At 43.0% G+C, this 14,672-nt stretch overlaps 1 protein-coding gene across 1 annotated transcript in view; it reads right to left on the reverse strand.

Annotated features, from left to right (window-relative positions):
- The window catches only part of ALG14 (ALG14 UDP-N-acetylglucosaminyltransferase subunit), a 53,841-nt gene that overhangs the window by 1,352 nt on the left and 37,817 nt on the right, over window positions 1–14,672 (reverse strand). The gene's annotated exons all lie outside the window — the stretch shown is intronic.

Here is a 14,672-nt window from a genome sequence, read left to right on the forward strand (position 1 = left end):
GGCTTTTAAGGAGCAACATACCAATATCTACTCCCCGAACTAATCCAAACTCCTAGATCCTGTGAGTTCAGGAAGGCGAGTCCTAGGCTGATTCAAATGAAGAGATAAGTACTCTATAAGACCTCCTTCCTTCTCCTCTTGCAAGTGTCTGGAGGCCATATTCATCACTAATTCTCCATCTTTACACCATAAAAGGAACACCTGTCTTTTCGCTTCCTTCCTCCTTTCCAATTGACTATCTGTCCTAACTTATGGTCGTCTTCTTCCACTACCCCTGATCTACATAACATAAGGTCCTCGGTCCCCATTCCCGCCCCCCTCTTTCTTCTGAACCCCCCAATCACCACATTTAAGATATTTGTAGCTCTCCTTTCTCTGGCTTCTCCAAAAACCACACTTGGCTCTCTCCTTCCCTCTCTACCACAATACAGAACATGTATTGAACTCTCCCTTCCTATTAAAAGTGCACCGTACATGCTGTTCCACTGTTACACACACACACCCCAGGGCTGTCCACTTCCACCCCTCAATACTGCTTATTGTTTTAAATGCTATTTCCCAATGAAAGCTGTGTGTTCCTTTCAATCCTATTTCCCACTGACAGTTAGTTCCCCGACTGAGTGCTTTGTGAATGTTTTCATATTTTCATGGTATTGTCCCCTCAATAGTGCTTCCTTTCAATGCCATTTACCTCAGTAAATAGTTCCCCAATGAATGTTACCTCTCCTTTTATTGCTCTTTGCCACCTGCTGAGTTCTCCACTAATGTTTTTCATGGGATGGTTGTCTTCTCCCTCAGTAAATTCAAATCTCCTTTCTGAGGAGATATGTGGTTGCTATTTCTGTGGTCCGTATTAAGATACGGGTGTCAAACTCGCCGCGTCACATTGCCCTCGTGACGTTTCACGGCATTTTTTCCATTCGCGAAGCTGGGGAGGGTGCGGCCTGCGTGCAGAGGTGGGTTCCTACCAGTTCGCACCTATTCGGTAGAACCGGTTCGTCAAATCTACCGAACTGGTTAGAAGAGGTTCCACCAGTGGACCCGGAAAGCAGCAGGCCACACCTACAGAAGAGGTTCCAAATTTTTTTTAAACCCACCACTGTCTGCGTGTAACGCATCCGGCCAGCAGGACACCATTTTGACACCCCTGCTCTGAGACATGTCGTGTTTAAATCCCTTTTAATTAAAATATTTCAGTTGCATTCTGATCCCTGGTGAACAGCTTCTGAGTACAGGAAGTCCTCGACTTGCAAGTGACAGTTCGAAGTCACAACCTCGCTGAAAAAAGTGACCAGTCCTCACAATTACAACTGTCACAGAATGCCCATGGTCAAAATTCGGGTGCTTGGCAACTGGCATGTATTCACAATGGTTGCAGCCTCCTGGGGTCATGGAATTGCCCTTTGCAACCTTCCTAGCCTGTTCCTGACAAGCAAAGTCAATGGAGGAAGCCAATTCACTTAAAGACTGCGTGATTCACTTAGCAACTGCGGTAATTCACTTAGAAACTATGCCCCAAAAGTCGTAAAATCAAGCATAAAATCACTTGATAACCTCCTTGCTTAGCAAGCAATCAAATTCTGATTCCCAATTGGGGTTGGAAATTGAAGAGTACTTTTATACACCCCTATAAAAGAAAGATTTAAAAGGAAGCTGCCCTTTTTTACCGAAAAAAAACCATAAGGTGATATACTGTAAGGAATTTGGGATAGGCAAAGAAATCCTGTTCCGTCCCCTTATAGAAAGACAGACAATGTGAACTTAGCTGAAAGGAGGAAGGTACTGAATGTGGAAAAAGATAAGTGGGTGAGGGCCAGTGGTGGGATTCAGCCAGTTCGCACCTATTCGGGAGAACCGGTAGTTAACTTTCTAAGCAATTCAGAGAACCGGTTGTTGGAAGAAATCTCATTTTGTTTTTTCCACTTTACAGGGCTAATCCTGTAGGGAAGGCAGGAAGGAAACATTCTGGAATTGTTTCTAGCCTCATTTTTATTGCCTTGCTTACAGAAACCGCCTCTCCCGTTAACCCTTATTACATTGTTAACAGCTAAGGTGAAGTGCCCATCGACGTGAGGGACATTGAGTGGGCCACACCCACACCCAGTCACATGACCACCGAGTCACGCCTACCCAGCTGGTCATTAGGGCAGAGAACCGGTTGTTAAATTATTTGAATCCCAACACTGGTGGGGGGCACACAATAAAACTAAGAAAATCACTATTAAGAGCTGTAGAAAGATAAACAACAAGGCTGCGGCCAATCTTTTCTAATCACACCGCATGATTTTGTGGCAGATGGTCAAAGTTATTAGGCACTCAAGGAAGAGTTTTTTGGGGGAGGGGAGCGGTGAACAGATTAAAAAGGGAATGCGATGTCTGCTCTTAGATCCCCTTCCCTTAATATGCAATTCAGGTTCTCTTATAAATTCTGAAGAATTGATGAACGGCATGTTTCCCCGTTTTTTTTATTAAAAAAACTTAGGCCTTCCTAAAACTGTTTACACATAAGAAGAATTATCCCTCAATAAGAGCCTAGCGCATGTGAATTTCTGGAAAAAAAAATCGGGAAAAACAGAACTTCCGAAGGAGTCTGGTAGCCCCTTTTCCAACTGTTGTGAAATCCCAGCCGGGCAGGGAGGAGGGGTCAAGCGGGGAACTAGCCTTGAGTCCTTGCGCAGCTATGAATGGCATAATCAGAGATGGTATTCTGCCGGTTTGCCCCGGTTCAGGTGAACCGGTAGTGGAGGCTGTGGGAGGCTCCGCCCACCTGCCCAGATGTCATCATGGACACTGCGCATGCACAGAAGCGCCACGTGCGAGCGCTCCCGGTCCAAACTGGTAGCGAAGGTAAGCGGATTTCACGCCTGGGCATAGCTTGTTTGGTTGTTCTCAAGGATGCACCGACAAATGCGCGCACGACAAAAGTGTGCTGACAAAATCGCGGTGAGAAAACCGCAACGTCGAAATCGCGCCCACATAGGCACGCCGACAAAAGAGCGCCGACAAAAGCACGCCATCAAGAAACAACGCGAAAACAACATAAGAACCCTAAAGCCTAACCCTTACCCTTACCGTAACCCTAATTGCGCTTTTTGTGGGTGCGGTTTTGTTGGTGCACCTTTGTGGGTGCGCTGTCAACGCCGTGGTTTTATCGCCGTGGTTTTGTCGGGCGCGCATTTGTCAGGTCACGGTTCTCAAGGGAAGGCAAACAGCCCAGGGAAGATTCCTTGTAATATAGACATAACACAATAACATTGCTGACTTGAACCTTTCATGAGTGGATATGGTTGCTTGACGACATTAACTAACAAACTGTATTGAAAAGCATAAGCTTCTATTTATTTATTTATTTATTTATTTATTTATTTATTTATTTATTTATTTATTTGACTTATATACCGCTTCATAGGGCTTTCAGCCCTCTCTAAGTGGTTTACAGATTTTTAGCAAATTGAGTCAGCAAATCGCCCCCACAGTCTGGGTCCTCATTTCACCCACCTCGGAAGGATGGAAGGCTGAGTCGACCTTGAGCCGGTGGGATTAGAACCGCTGAACTGCAGATAACAGTCAGCTGAAGTGGCCTGCAGTACTGCACCCTAACCACTGCGCCACCTCGGCTCTTATGAGCTGCCTTTTTTTTTTTTTCCATCTGATGATGCAGCTCACAAAAAGCTTATGCCTTTTAATATATCCTTTTTAGTTGGGGGAAAATATTCCCAGATGCCTGATATATTTTTTCCACCACAGTCTAACACTTCTCTCCTCCTACAATGTTTTCAGACAAAAGCAGGGGGAAAGCTCAGGGTGCATTGGGACCATCCAAGATTTCTGTGGGAAGAAGAGGAATTGAGAATGTGGTTAGCATGAGTCATCCATGAATTTGTTATAATTTGGCCTTAGGAAATTGCATTCATAGGTCATGGGGGAGATACAATAGCTAGAAAGAAAAACAGCAGTGGTCTGGTTTAAGTCTTCCTTAGTCTCTTGTATTAACAGCCTCTAATGGCAATAAATGGGAACAGTTCTTGAATTCTACATTATTATTATTCCGTAGGCTCAGTTGAGAATTATTTTTAACTCGATGGAGCATTATCTTGGGATTCTTTGTGCTATTTATTCTTTCTATATTACATTTTCTCCTAAATATAACTTAGTACGAATGACTTTCACAATCTACCCTGAGAAACAGAAACTGGCAACATCTGGACTGAATCCAGTGGTGGGTTTCAAAAATTGTTCGAACCTACTCTGTGGGTGTGGCCTCCTTTGTGGGAGTGGCTTGCCACCCATGTGACCAGAAGGGAGTGGCTTGCCACCCATGGGACCGGATATGAAGATGCCGACGACACTTGTCAGAACCACCTTAAATTACCTCACACATAGCACTGGCACGCATAAGAATATGATGTAAACTTGTTTTTTTTAAAGGCATCTTTGGTTTGCGTTAAAACAACGTCAACACACGCAATGTTGTGATTGTACCACAAACGCAGTAGTCATCCTTTCCCTTCATAGAGGCACTGAGTTTTATAAATATGAGCATGATAGTATAGAATAATCATATCCAAGAACCAGTGGTGGGTTTCACATTTTTTTGGAACCTCTTCTGTAGGCGTGGCCTGCTTTCCGGGTCCACTGGTGGAACCTTTTCTAACCGGTTCGGTAGATTTAACGAACCGGTTCTACCGAATAGGTGCGAACTGGTAGGAACCCACCTCTGACTGAATGTCAGAAAACATGAGACAGATCGTTCTCTGAAAATATACCAACTATTCCTACCCCATCTTTGGTCCACTGCCACTTTCCAAGACCTTGTCCAAATATTTTTTTTCCAAATGACTAGTATTTTCTTCTTTTCAAAGCTAAAAATCTTTTAAATAGACCAAGGAGGCACCCCAAATAAAAAAAGCAACACTCTGTAAACATAGATGTAGAAATTGCAGGTGGAAGGACTACCTGGGAAAACGTATTCTTGCTCTCACACCAAAAGGAATCTTTCTTGTAACACTCACCTGTAGGGACAGGTCCAGGGAGTGTATAAAATACAAAAGACTATCCTTTGATCTTCAGAAAGACTAGTCTGGAGATTGATGCAAATTTAAACTAATTAAATCTACCAGGCAATGTTCCTATTTTTTTTAATAAAACTTCTATGCACATGGTAACTCTCCCTCCAGCTCAGCTTGACTTTTGGTAACGGCGTTGACTATATCCAGATCCTAATTCTGAATTTCAGATCTTGATTTTCTAAAATGCATTTTTAAGGCACATGCTGCTGTCTAAGTATCCAAGGAGGATGCACAAATTGTGAAAACCTCTACATCAGTGTTTCTCAACCTTGGGGACTTTAAGTCCTGGGGACTTCAACTCCCAGATTCTGGGAGTTGAAGTCTCCAGGACTTAAAGTCCCCAAGGTTGAGAAACACTGCTCTACATACAGAGCATTACACATCATCCACATGTCTTCTCTTGAAGCCCTGTGTTCTTTGCGATGCACAGCATTGACCACATGGGTGAGCATTTAAAATTGCAATCCAAAACTTCAGGGGGTAAGCCTTAGTAAATCCAAGGAACTTATCTGAGAAAAAAACACGCACAAGAGTTGAGCCATCCAAAGTTCCAAAAAATAATTAATTACGCAACCTCCTTAAGATAGAGCAGAATTTCGTACAAATAAAGGAACATCTAACGTGCTTCCTAAAAACCAAGAGACAAAAACAGCTCTTTAATGTACCATATATTAATCCTTGCCCTGGAAGACCGGAGAAAAGTACCAGAAATCATTTTTTTTTTCCTTCCTCATTCCTTGCCCCCAACCATGGCAGATTCTAAACTTCCAACTCTCTCCAGATGAAAGCGGCTTCAGTCTACTGAATATAGCAAGTGTATTCAACTGACATTTACTGGTTCCAGTGAAAAAAACAGAACTTCCAGCCTCGCAGGGATTAAATGTCAGCCAAGCAGCCGAAACGTGGAAGAAAACATCAGTTTTCAGACACATCGTGGTGATGAGGGGGGAGAAAAAAACAACAACAGTGCGTTTTAATTACAAATTGAAGATCTCTAGATGTTCCCAAGTGAAATGAAACGGGGAAACTGACATTATTCCCAAATCCTTCCAGCAAAGACTTATCTTGAATGCCCTGTCATTTTGCTGAAGGAAGCCTTGAGGTCTTCATTGGAGCGGAGGCCTATTAGTGAAGCTGGTCTTTGTGAGCAAAATCCTGGTAGCGCAACAATCTATTTCCACATTCTGTGCCAGAGACTCTTTGTAGCTCAGTAATTGCCTGAATTCTGGCAGCGTGTCACAAAGGCACCTAACAAACATCTCTGTATTTCCCTCTTTGCCAAAGGACACAGCTCAATTTACAAGGGGTTTCCCCCCCCCTCCTGCTCCCAAAAAGGAATCAGCATGGCAAAATAACGACAATGCTGGGTGTGTGTATGCAGCTAGGCTGCTTAAAATGTAGTCCTGCTATTATTTATGCATGTCCAGTTTCAATGGGTCTTAGGATATTTATACAAATCTGGCCAAACTTTTCTCAGACTTTTAGAAAGGGGTATGCTTGTTATGTGTTCTGTGTTTGTTTTGATGTTTTCTAAAAGCCCATTACAGCAGCTCAAGTTGTATTAAGCAGCATTTGCAGCAGTGGTGGGTTTCAAAAATTGTTCGAACCTACTCTGTGGGTGTGGCCTCCCTTGTGGGAGTGGCTTGCCGCCCATGTGACCGGATGAGAGTGGCTTGCCGCCCATGTGACCGGATATGAAGAGGCTGACGACACTTGTCAGAACCACCTTAAATTACCTCACACACAGCACTGGCCTGCATAAGAATAGGATGTCAACTTGTTTTTTTAAAGGCATCTTTGGTTTGCGTTAAAACAACTTCAACACACGCAATGTTCTGATTGCACCACAAACGCAGTAGTCATCCTTACCTTCCGCACAGGCACTGAGTTTTATAAATATGAGCATGATAGTGCAGAATAATCATATCCAAGGACCAGTGTTGGGTTTCAAAAAAATTTGGAAGCTCTTCTGTAGGTGTGGCCTGCTTTCCGGGTCCACTGGTAGAACCTCTTCTAACCGGTTCGGTAGATTGGACAAACCGGTTCTACCGAATAGGTGCGAACTGGTAGGAACCCACCTCTGGAACACATCCAACCTATCCTCCTCCTCCAATTTTCCTCATAACAACAGCCTTGTGAGGCGAATGGGGCTGAGAGAGAGAGTGACTGGCCGAAGATCACCCAACTGGCTTTCATGGCGCTAAGGCGGGACTAGAACTCCTGGTCTCCTACTTTCTAGCCTGGTGCCTTAACCACTAGACCAAACTGGTTCTATGAAGATGTATGTCTATATGTGTGTGTTTTCGCCCTGTTAATTAAAATTGTTCTTGAGACATATTGAACATAAACATAACATATTTCTAAGGATATGCAAATTGAATATAAATGTAAATTTGAAGAAGGGGGGGAAGTGCTTTGGAATGCATACGGAAATGTGTGTCACACCTGTCTGGAAATGCCTCTTGTTCTGGACTAACAAGGCAGCTGTGCAATCCTGGGGAAAACCCTGGATGTTTTAACAAATCCGTGCTTTAGTTGCACCTCCACACCTCCCCAATGCATTTTTTTTTTTTAATCGGCAAAAAGCTCTGGATAGATGTTGTCAATGACTGTAGGCCACTTTGACTAGACACAATACTATGTTGAGAGATGTGCTTTGTCTATAACACACCTGTGGTTGGGTGGAGGCCAAACCGCCCATAACAAGATTTTTTTTAAAAAAAAAAAAAAAAGAACATACAGACAGTAATAAGATAATGCACAAAATTGCTGGATGTGAGACAGACAATGAGCTGATGCAACAACTCATCAAGAAAAATCAACTCATTAAGGGGAAAAAATCGGAAAATAAGATGGGAGAGTACAAACTCATCGTTTTAGCCGCACTGAACTTCTGATGGGACTAGAAGTCAGAATAATTAGTATACGGTGCCTGTTCCCTTCACCCCATCTCAGTAATAACCTTTTCGTCGTCATGTGCCGGAAAGTTGGCTTTTCCAGCAAGCCAGCCTGGCCTGAACGAAACAAAATAAATTATTGACCATTGTTAATTTTAATCGATTTTTTTTTAAAAAAAATGTTATTGTTAATCCTAATTGGGTTTGTTTGGGATATTCTACTTAATTTTGTTTTAACTTTTGTAATATGTGGGTTTTTTTTAAAGGTTGTACACCGCCCTGAGTCCTTGGGAGAAGGGCGGCATATAAATCCAATAAACCATAAACCAAACCACACCTGCACCCATAATGCAACACGCGTGATTTCCCCCCCCCCATGCTCCGCCCTGCGCATGCGCCCCTCCTCCCTTGCTCATTTTTGGCTTCCAGGTTGGTGCAGAAGGCTTTTCAGGCCCAAAATGCCCCTTCCCCCAATTTCCCATTTTGGGTCTTGAAGGCCTCCTGCACCAACATGGAAGCCAAAACGGGGCGCGGGGATACTGTGCAGGGCCCCAAAATGCAATGCGAGCGCCCTGCGTGCATGCATCCCCTCCCCTCCCCTGTGCATGCCTGGCAGAGACCTGAAGACCAGCTGGCTGGTGGGAGGCGCATGCGAATGCGCGGTGGAAATGAGCTGGGGCAACGGCTGGTGTGACCACAGAGAGGGCTCTGTGTGCCACCTGTGGCACAAATGCCATAGGTTTGCCATCACGGCCCTATCCTATACCAGCTGAGGTGGCGCAGTGGTTAGAGTGCTGTACTGCAGGATATTTCAGCTGACTGCTAGTTCGGCAGTTCGGCTGTTCAAATCTCACCGGTTCAGGGTTGACTCAGCCTTCCATCCTTCCGAGGTGGGTAAAATGAGGACCCGGATTGTTGGGGGCAATATGCTGACTCTGTAAACCGCTTAGAGAGGGCTGAAAGCCCTATGAAGCGGTATATAAGTCTAACTGCTATTGCTATTGCTATTGCTAACTGGCTGGTGACTTTGGGCCAGTCATACTCTCTTCGCACAACCCACCTCACAGAGTTGTTGTTGTGGGGAAACATAGGAGGAGGAAGGAATAATATGTATGTTCACCACCTTGGGTAACTTATAACATAATGAGGAAAGGACAAAAATATAATAAATAAATAAAATAAAATAATGAGTAACCTGAGCACCAATAACTGGTTTCTGGGTTTCTACTGTACTTAAACCCGACTGCCTTATCTTCTCTTTTTCCCAGTTGCCTGCTAGTTTTTGCTGTCCCCTCTTCTAAACCCTGATGAGTTTGGCAACTTCAAGAACAAGGAGACGGACAGGATGTCTGCTTCTATTGCCGCCACACCAGTGACAACACCAAGGTAATCAATTTATCATAACAAGGGGTATCCTAGCAACCCTGGAGAAATCAAAAGTTCTCACCCTCTTTGGTGATGCAGAAAAACAAGTTTTTCTAGCAGCCTTGCAAAGATGCCCCAGCAGATAGGCAGACAGGTATTTTTTATATTTTAAGGGAAGTGCGATGATACTTCGGAGGAAGATGAGACTCATAAAAAAACCTGCTTTGCGCTGCAAAATGTTGTGACTAACCCGTCAACTACATTGAGCAACAAGCGTTCATTGAACATCTGATCCTTGCGCTAAAGAGGACTAAAAAAAACTGAAAGTAGCAGAACCAGTCTCTTTGCTCATGGCTTAGTGGTCAAATCCTATTTCCATTGTAAACAGGGTGTGCAAACAGCTGCAGCCACCCATTGCTGTTGGCTATGCTAAGGTCACTGAAAAACGTTTCCCAAACTGGGTGACCGGCCACTCTGAAATGTCCTTAAGGATACCTACAGTTTTACGCAATCCAAATGTCCTACCTAGATTGTCTTGATAACGTGTGGAATGGTGGGGAGGACGTGGATACCCCAGAGCAAAAGTGAGACTACTAATTGTCCATGTCCCCAAACTGGAGAGTCAATTTGATCTAGTCTTCAAGGCGCCTGGCTAGAGACAGAGAGCCTCTGAGTTCTAGTCCCACCTTAGCCATGAAAGCCGGCTGGATGGCTTTGGGCCAGTCACTCTCTCAGCCCAACTGACCTCACAGGATTGTTGTTGTTGTGGGGAAAACAGGAGGAGGGAGGGGTATTATATATGTTCACCGCCCTGAGTTGTTTATAAAAATAATAAAGGTAGGATCCTAAATGCATAAATGACTTTGCAGGCACAAGAACATGTGAATTATCTTCCATTTCTCCTTTACCACATATACAAACCCGTTCTGCTATAGGTGTTCTCTTATACCTGCCCTGGAGGAATGCTGAAGGAAGAATCTGGCTCTGAAGAAAGTTAGTCTTTGTTTTGGGGAGATCAGGTCATTTAGATATCTTGCCGATTCCCACACACCCTGTTTGATTCTGTCCCTACTGTGGAGAGGCAACCTATTTAGTTCTTCTTGGAACTCCGTGTCCCTCATTCTATTAATTACTACTTGCTTTGCTTGCTCAAAGCCTAGGGGCATTAAGAATAATGGTGAGAGCCCATAAGAGCCTAGTTGTGATCAATTGCCTGTTTCCAGGGGGAGGGGAAATTGTCAGTCAACACTAGTGGGGACAGTCCCTCTGGAAAGAAATGCATTTTAAGCCAATACATGATCATCATCTTCCAGGCTCTTACCTGAATTTGAGGCATGCCTGTCTCAATTCTTAACTGGGCATTTGGAGTTCCTTTGGGTGCGGCTAAGATGGCTCGCAGGAATTTAGTTTGTATGGTTCCTAGCAAGTCTCTCTTTGCAAGGATTCCTGTTTGTGCCCCGTAAAGAATTTGTGCCAATGTTTTGGCCTCAAAAAGTTTTAAGGCAGCAGGCACTAACTGACCTCCACCTGTGTAAAAGAAATGTTTGATTGCATTTGAGGACCTAATGGCTACTTGCAATGTGTGGTCCAGGTGTGCCTTCCATGTCCCTAGCGAGTGGAGAACCACACCAAGGTATCTAAATGTTCTAGGCACAAGGAAAAATGGGAAATTAGGAGAGCTATGCACCTACCCTCTCAATTCCACCCTCACCAATTTTGATCATTTAGACCAGATTTACTGCAACCTGTCTAGGCAGTATTGTTTTAATTTTTACGTGTACAAAAGAAAAGTGGCCTAGAGCAGAAGTCTTCAACCTTGGCAATTTTAAGACTTGTGGACTTCAATTCCCAGAGTTCCTCAGCCGACTTTGCTGACTTTGGAGACCCCTGGCCTAGAGGGTGCCTAATTTTAGGATCTATCAAATAAGGCAGAGGCCACAGATTGAGTGGCTCCAAAATTTTATTTGTTTGTTTGTTTGTTTATTATACTTGTCGTGGCACGACAAAACCGCGCTCGTCAAAATAGCAGTGATAAAACCGTGTCATCACCGCCGCAACAACAGCTCGGCGACAGAAGGGTGCTTTAAAACAGCGCGGCGGCAAAAAGCCGATTTAAATTAAGGTTAGGATTAGTTTAGGGGTTTGCTTTAGGGTTAGGTTTAGGGTTAGGTTTAGGGTTAGGTTTAGGGTTAGGTTTAGGGTTAGGTTTAGGGTTAGGTTTAGGGTTAGGTTTAGGGTTAGGTTTAGGGTTAGGTTTAGGGTTAGGGTTAGGTTTAGGGTTAGGTTTAGGGTTAGGTTTAGGGTTAGGTTTAGGGTTAGGTTTAGGGTTAGGTTTAGGGTTAGGTTTAGGGTGCTGAGTGCTTCAGAAGGCTTGGATTTGCCCTCCGCCCTTATGTCACCGCGGTAAGGTCGCATTTGCTTTAGCGATTCGGACGGCGCGGATTAGGGTTCGTGCTTATGTCTCCGCGGATAAGGGCTTCGCGGTATTGTGGTGGAACTTATACTTGTATGCCGCCCTATTCCCGAGGGACTCAGGGCGGCTAACAAACAATGGGGAAGGGGGAAGTACAAAAAACAAACAAGACAAAAACAAGATACACAAAACAGATTAAAAACAACACAACAGTCACAGCAATTCAAGTGGGGCTGGGAACTCATCAGCCCCAGGCCTGCCGGAATAGCCAGGTCTTGACGGCTTTGCGGAAAGCCAGAAGGGTGGTGAGGGTCTGAATCTCCACGGGGAGATCGTTCCAGAGGGCCGGAGCAGCCACAGAGAAGGTCCTCCTCTCTTTGTCTCCAAGAACAAATCTGTCACTTACATTTGTGGAACAGTGCAAAGGTAGAAACACCACCACCACCCACCAAGGTGGCATCCTTAACAGCAGATTTCTGGTGGAAAGATAATCTATTTAAGGAGATGAAGATTGCTTTGCCGTAGCAGATAAATTTGCCGTAGCAGATAAATTTGCAAAATGGCTTGCAGAGAGGAAAGCACATATTAATCTCTTTTATCCATTGCATTTTGGCTGAGCAACCAACTACCCAATCCTATTTTCATCTAGTATTGTATATGAACACATCCCATGTAAATAGTGATCCATAATGAACAAGTAAAGCCAGGCAATTAGACTGAACTCATTAAGCCATAGCTGACATACTTTTCCATTCTGTGCTTATTATTTTTATAAATAACTTAAGGCGGTAAACATATCTAATGCTATTGAATCTTATTTTTTTTTCCTCAGCAACAATCCTGTGAGGTGAATTGGGCTGAGAGTATGTGTGACTAGCCCAAAGTCACCCAGCCAGCTTTCATGCTGAAGATAGGACTAGAACTTCCTGTCTCCTGGTTTCTAACCTGGGGCCTTAAGCAGCAGACCAGACTGGCTCTCAATAGTCTCAACAAATACAGCCATAAAGATCAATATTAATATTAGTTGGTAACTTCTATACTTTATAAATGATATTAATACTGTAACTGTAAATGCATCATGTTGTAACCGACTTTATTGCTTTATCTCTAATCTTAATCATTGATCATTTTTAACTTGTTAATTTTAATTATGCTTGCACTGTACTCTGGGTGGGATTGCTGTTTAAATATTTTTTTTTTGTTCCTTTGCTAATTTTTAAAGACTGCAAATTCTTTTCCTTCCCCTGGAAGATAGCAGAATTTAAGAAACGATTTGCATTTTTTAAAGTTATTTCTGTAGTTTTTCTCCTGGTATGAATGTAAAATAACAATTTCTAATCCAAACCTGGAAAATAATCTGATAGTGGATGTCAATCCACAGTTTTAATAGCAAACTTGCCTGCACATCTGTAGACTATTCTTTTTTCAAAAAAAAAACAACTTTACAAATTAAAATGAGTTCTTTAATTTCATATCTTTAAGAGCAGATCTTCTGAAGAACAAAGAAATAGTTGACATATCTGCTGATATGTCTTTCTTCAGAAAAGAAATGCTTTTACTTTCTCTTTTTTCCTTCCTTCCTTCCTTCCTTCCTGCCTTCCTTCCTTCCCTTCCTTCTTCTTTCTTTCTTCTTTCTTTCTTTCTTTCTTTCTTTCTTTCTTTCTTTCTTTCTTTCTTCTTTCTTTCTTTCTTTCTTTCTTTCTTTCCTTCCTTCCTTTCTTTCTTCTTTCTTTCTCTTTGAAAGATAAATACTAAATAGAAAAGAATATATTTTTTTTGCCCTGACTGATACACAGAGCTCAATTACAAATAGGATTACTTGAAAAACAAGTCCTACTGGGGAAATTAAAGCTTATTACAGGTAAGAGTGGCATTGGGCCTACAACAAAGTAACCTCAAGTCAAAAGAATGGGTCGAATTTCAGGGTTACGTTTGCGGTAGCTGATGGCATTAAAATTCTAAACTCAATACAAATGAATTCCATGTATTTTAAAGGAAATTTAGCTCAAAATAAACGTTTAGGATTAGGCTGCCATTTAGAGTTCACCGACAAATGCTCGCACAACGAAAGCGCGCCTTCAACAAACAACGCGAAAACAACTTAACAACCCTAACCCTGAACCTAACCCTAACCCTTACCTTAATCCTAACCACGCTTTTGATGGATTTGCTAGAAACTGATATTTTTTCCCCGGTCTCCAGCAAAAACTGACCCATAGAGAACAATGGCTTTGTTTAACAACCATGGCATTCATTTAATGATTGGGGTTTTCACTTAACAACCATGCTGAAAAAGGGAATTAAAATCAGATCCAGTTACATGGTAAGCCACATCACAATTTACAATTGTAATTGCCGGGCTCAATTATGGTAGTAATTCAAGGATTACCGTATTTTTCGGCATATAAGACGCACCGGAGTATAAGACGCACCAAGGTTTTGAAGAGGCAAATTTTTTTAAAAAAGTTTTTGCACTCTGCAAAGCTCCCAAAACGCCCCCCCCCAAAGGGCATAAGTAGCCCTTAGGAGGCTTGTAGAGTGTTGGGGGGGGGCAAAAATAAGCAAAAAACTGCCCATTTTTTGCTCATTTCTGCCCTCCCCAGCCCCCAGGAGCTCCCTGAAAACCTTCTACAAGCTATGCACAGCCATTTTGGTGAAGGGGCAGGGTTTCAAGAGGCAAAAAATGCTGTATTCAGTGTATAAGATGCACCCAGATTTTCAGCCTCTTTTTTAAGGGAAAAAGGTGCATCTTATACTCCGAAAAATACGATACTTCTGGTACATGTGATGATGTATTATACGTGTCTTTTGGTATGTAGATGATGCTGTGGTTCTAGATCAGAATCCAAACGTTACAGAGACCATGATGTACTGAAGAGTTCAAATGCTAAGATTATGCACATTTCACGGGAAATTAGGAATGAACCA

The sequence above is a fragment of the Thamnophis sirtalis genome, unplaced genomic scaffold, assembly GCF_051295495.1.
Source record: "Thamnophis sirtalis isolate CommonGarterSnake01/CBP01778 unplaced genomic scaffold, rThaSir2_p1.2 scaffold_7, whole genome shotgun sequence".
Taxonomy (NCBI): Eukaryota; Metazoa; Chordata; class Lepidosauria; order Squamata; family Natricidae; genus Thamnophis; species Thamnophis sirtalis.